A 5841-nucleotide genomic window follows, 5' to 3' on the forward strand; every position below is an offset into this window, starting at 1 on the left:
CATAAGGTTTATCATTTAAACTTACAAAAACACACTTTTAACATCATTAAACCAACACAAGACTTATTACACAAGTCTTTTCAAACCCTTGGTCCAAATGACTAATCCACAACACAAATAACAAGTTTTGTTACAAACCTCACATTAACCATCAAAACTTATTTTTAGACATCCATTTGACTAAATAAAAGACTAATAATCCCAAGTCTTCCCAAACCATTCCCTAACATCAATTCTTGACTTCATAACCCGAAATTCATTCCTTTACAAAATCATCATCTTACTAACCAAAAATCCGTATTTAATCAACCTTTTAAACTTACAATACTTCATAACAAATTTTAGTATTTAAAGCACAACCCATTTTGACACCCACTAGTCAAAAATCAAGACTTACATAGATAGGTCTTTCAATTTAAAAACATAACACCATCTCCTAACTTATTCAGACAAGTTTCTCATAAGCAACTTAGCAAAATTAGATTCTTGACTTGAGTCATCGAATCACCATTTACACAATTTAAATTTTGACTATTCATTATCTTTACAAAACTCACTTCCATGAACCATAACTCTAATTTCGAATTAGAGTTTCTATGTAACCAAAACCCTTGATTACTAACATATACAACATCATCTAACAATTAAAACACTAAATCAAAGCATAAAAGTCCATACCTTAAGTTAGGGTTTCAAAATCCCTAAATTACACCAAGAAGATGAAGATAAAGGAGAAATCTTGAACTTCAATGATTCTATCTAGTGTTAGGGTGATTGATTACACTCGAAAACCGAATTGATTGAAGAAATTTAAGGTTTTCTTGCTAGATCCCTCCAAACCTGTCACTCTCTCTCTACACTACACTTCTCTTGAAACTTCCAGAAAAACAAGAAGAAAGGGTTGCTACCCAATTTTTATCCAAGTGGATATTTAACCCAATTACCTTTTTAACCCCACTCATAATAATAAAATAATAGTTTAAAAAAGGGAATTGATATTTCCAAACTTGTTTTTGATAGATCCAAACAAATTCACTAAAGTACCCTTAACGATGTGTTATACAGATTTTTCATTTTCAAATTATTGGAGGGTATAACTGGAAATTAACCACAAATATGTGTGGATCTATCAAATAGATGTTTGGAAATATCACCTCCCTTTAAAAATGGGTTGTTACAAAGTGGGTGTAGTAATATTTGTTTTCTGAAGCAAGTATATTTGTAGTTTCATTCTATTTAGTTTTCTTTTGTTGCTACAATTGAAGTGAATGAATGAATGAATGAATTATACTAGAATGTTTGAGTTAAATGCAACAACTTCATTATTTATTTCACTTGTATAGTTGGAAGTCAGATTTTCATCAAGTGCTAAGTGGGTTGGCAACAGTCTAATATTTCTTCATTGTTCATACTGTTATATGTTATGTAATTTTATGCTTCTAAATTATATAGTATACATTGATACATTGATTGTTCATTTTTGGCTTCTTATTGATAGCGGTGTCGTGTTGAAATGCACCTTATGGGCTAAATTGTACATGGACGTCTTTGGATATATGAAAAAAGCTACCGATAATGAGTGTGGTTTTGGTTATACAATACGGAAAGATCAAGAATTATGGTGGTGAGATATTTGAACTTAGTTTTAGAAAGCATTAACTATCAACTCTTCATATAAAATAAATTTGGAAAATCCTAACTGTATGTTAGAATGAAAATTGCAGAGGAACTAGCAGTAAGAGCCCATTGGAACTTCACAAAGGTGCTTATTGACGTAGATGTGCAAGCTGTCTCTGTTTTCTGAACAGGGTATATATTATGTGTTGGAGCTGGTGGATCCTGATGCTAGATTACTTTATGTTGGCAAGACTGCTGGGTACCATAGCAGAACCCAGGTTTATCTGTTTTAATTTTGCCTTTTTTTAAATATAGTAATTTATTAAGATTGTTGATTGTTGATTTATAGGTTATTTTTGAAAATTTTGTAAGGGGGCTTTAAATTTGTGAATTTAGGGTTTGTGCTTAAAATAGATTTTTTATTCATGAACACAAGTATCTTGGTGCTATTATCCTCTATACTAATTAGCTTAATTTTATCTACAACCTTATTCGCTAAACACCCTTAATTCCACTGTTATATTGTAGCGGGCTTTTTTTTAACCTTTAAAATCCGTCCCATTTAAGCGGCGTTAGTATAGCCGCCTCTGCTACCACCACCAGCGTTGCTGTACCATCGGCGCCGCTGTACCATCGTCTATGGTGATGCTACCACTAACACTGACGCTCCTACCGGATACTCCTCGCGAGGCTCTTCATCGTCTTTCTCCATCGGCTCGGGTTTCTTCTTTTGTTGTGACTGAAAGTTACATCTCACACACTTTATATATCGTTTGATTTACGCTTCCTGTAGTCAATCGGTTACTTCTTATCGCAATTATTTTGGTTACGTGTGCGAATTTGTTTCCAGGTAAATCTATGCTCTCTGCAATCTGCGATATTTTTTGGTGGTTCCTGTTAATTTTTGGTTTTAATTTTACTCTGTCTTTGCTTATTGTGTACGTGGTTTCAATTTATATGTTCAGTTTTATTTTTATATGTAACTATGTGGTACAATTAGTTCCAAACAATTATGAAGGGTTTAATTGTTTAATTACCAAGGGTTCAATTGTTGGTTACTTATTAGTTCCAATCGGTTATCAAATGTTTAATTGTTTGATTATGTTGCTTTTATAGGTACATGTCCAACTTGCTCCTTTCTTCTAAAGTTTTTTTTCCTGAAAGGTAATTTGAGACTATGCTTTCAATTTCTTATCTTTTTTGTTGTGTATGCTATTATTGTGGTTAGAAAGGAACTACATTTCAAGAATATACAGTGTCGTAATGATCATCCGTTACACTGAAGGAGGTGGTGTCATTTGGTATTAATTGTTTATGTTATGTGTTACGTGATTCGTGTTATTATGATTGTTATTATGCCACGTCTATGGTTTTTTAAAAAGAAGTTTATAGCTGATGATGGGTAAGCATGTTTGTATATCACATCAAATGTCTGAAAATTCTTAACAATTTTATATTTTAAGTTTAAAAGTTGATGTTTCTTTCAATTAGTAGGTTGAACCAAACATTTTGCGATTGAGAATTTCTAATGTGCTTTTCACTCACATGTAGTATTGGTTTATTTATTCGATTGAGAATTAATGATGTACATTTTCAGACACTTAACTCACTAATCTGTGTCGTCATCGATATAAAGGTGGTTATGGTTATTGTCAATTTGGTTTTTGTAGATTTCATTTCGCTTATTGGAGGTCTGCAGGATCCTTAGTACGTGATCGCTTTGACGACTTTAATTTTCGCTTATTGGAGCTCATGTTATATGCTTCCGAAAAATTTACTAATCGTTACTATCGAAATAATATAGTAGTATTTGGTGTTTGTAATGTGTTTCAGTTAAAGGAGATCAGTAACTACCTCGCCCCTGAAATCAGTTGATGGCATCCTGAAGCTCTACAGGCGCTTGAAGAGGTATCATAATATTGCTGCTTTATATTTTCTGTTGATCACACGATTAGCAACCACATTAGAGCCATTGTTTCTGTGTAGAAATGACACATACCCAACATAAACAAATCGACGTGGTCCACCAGAAGCATAAAAAATTTCGACGTGGTTGCTATTAAGATGAATGAAATCGGAGGTACAAACAGAAGCTCAACTATGTAAATCAATGTATAATATATAAAATTCTTAATTTGAATGATCTACATTACATTCGATGGTATGTCATTTAAAGTATAGTTGCATACTCTGTTTCAAACTCACCATTGAGGGTGTTCTCATCCATTCTTTCATCATTCAATATTGATTATATATTTTACACCTCAGTTTTTCCTCAAATGATTCCTAGCTTTTTTGGCGATTGGGCAATGTATTAGAACAGGTGTGGCGAGGGTTTGATCCAAATCGCTTCATTTTTTCCCTCCACGTGTCACCTCCCTCTTTAAACCTGCTGGTATGTGTCACTACCCTTTAAACCCGTTGCCACGTTCATATGTATATATAGTATTGACTATACCTAAATATCATATAGGTGTTGTCACTATATGCTTCCTTTTGCACGATGGCGCAAAATAGTTCCAGTTGCTAATTTGAGGCCGACTAACAAATCCAATATAATTGAGGCCATATATGAAAATTGGTTACAACAATTAAATTCTGTTCCTGGTAAGGAACTTTACTGGGCATAATTTTGGTAATCTAAGTATAAAAGAAATTATAATGAGCTTATTAGAATATAAAATTAACATAGGCAAACTAATACAAATAAAGCGTTATTAGGGTTGTGATTGAAATTCAAATGATATGATTGTGTGTAGATAGTTACTGATTTTTTCCCTTTTGTTTTTGTTCCTTAGAGTAAGTGAATTAATAGCAGTAATGGGTCGCGAGTACTGTTTTACTGAGAGTAATCACATAAGCCGATTACCTATCGATTATAATGTCTATGTCTTCAATTCTGAAGGTATGCTTTCGTTGTGTTTTGAAATTGGATGTCTTAGTTGTTCATGTAATGTTATATTTTTTATTGTTGTTATACTTTGTTATATTTTTACAACTTTGTTTGTTTGTTGATCAGGTGTATCTTCGATTTATCATGAAGTGAATGTAGTTACAGTTGTAATAAATGTGAAGCAAATTTTTGGTATGAGGAACGAGTCAGGTCATGTTCTCGAAGAAATCAGTTTATGAGGAACGAGTCAGGTCATGTTCTCGAAGAAATCAGTTATGTTATCATGGTTGTCATGTGTGAGTTTCCAGGGATTTAGACTCTCCTGATGAAGTCTTTTATGGTTAGTACCCTACAATATGCTTTTCAGGCAATGTAATAGGTTGTTTAAAACTTCTATCAGTAGTTACCTCTTAAAAAGCATATGGTTTTGGTTGTACATAGCAAAACTCTGCTAGAATATGTTCTTAATGGCAATTGAAAAACTCTTTACCTTAAGTATGTCTCGGCATTTTAACATTTATAATGTACAGCCCCTTCATAAACACCTTCGTAAACAATAAACGAAAATGTGGTCCGCCGCCGCATCGCGCGGCTGACCACATGCTTGTATATTTCTAAAAGTTATGTAGTTATTTGTAACTGGGTTACTTAGTTTTGTGCTATTTATGAACACGAGTATTATTCTACTATATATTGGAAGTCTTGCAAGATGTAAAGAAATAAAGTGGGATTCATATCTCAGCTGCTCCGTATTACTTATTAACACCGCATGCTCGATAAAATGCCACAAATAAGAACATGAGTTTAGGATTTGTTATTTGATCTGAATTTCTAATTCTAATTATTTTTAATTTTTATTGAATGTATTTATTTATGTTCTATGTTATTCAGGATTTTATAGTATTGTTTGTTTAGTTATGATATGCTTTTAAGTTTAGGTTTGGAGAATGCTTGAAATTGTTCTTTACTACACTTCTTGATACCACATATTCAAAACATAAAGCTTTAACTAAATGGTTGTTGTCATATGATGATGTATGGAATATAGAATTTGATAATTTAGTTTGTTGACTTTGCAGTATTGAAGCATGATGTGCAACACATCCTACTGCTAATGCTCATCTTACTGGAGATGGTCTACATTCATTTCAATTATGATGAAGCTCATAATGGGTCTAAATGAGTTTTTTGAATCATTGAATGACAATATATGCTTTAAGATTGAAAATACAATGATTCGATTAACTAATTTAGATTATGCTTTTTATTGAAAGTACACATATTCATTGTTTATTCTAAACAGTCGATGAGTTCAAACAACTATTGTGTAT

General features: G+C 32.5%; 1 long non-coding RNA gene across 14 annotated transcripts; it reads left to right on the forward strand.

Moving 5' to 3' along the window:
* The first annotated feature begins 2183 nt into the window (after positions 1-2183).
* On the forward strand, positions 2184-5841 carry LOC139898892 (uncharacterized). Of its 14 annotated transcripts, XR_011777189.1 has the most exons (8): positions 2184-2467; positions 2734-2781; positions 3288-3324; positions 3451-3525; positions 3604-4012; positions 4091-4224; positions 4416-4522; positions 4637-5011. It is a non-coding gene; the product is annotated as an uncharacterized lncRNA (long non-coding RNA). The 14 variants fall into 14 exon arrangements; XR_011777195.1 differs by lacking the exon at positions 3288-3324; XR_011777191.1 differs by lacking the exon at positions 2734-2781.

Source organism: Rutidosis leptorrhynchoides, chromosome 3 (genome assembly GCF_046630445.1).
Source record: "Rutidosis leptorrhynchoides isolate AG116_Rl617_1_P2 chromosome 3, CSIRO_AGI_Rlap_v1, whole genome shotgun sequence".
Lineage (NCBI taxonomy): Eukaryota > Viridiplantae > Streptophyta > Magnoliopsida > Asterales > Asteraceae > Rutidosis > Rutidosis leptorrhynchoides.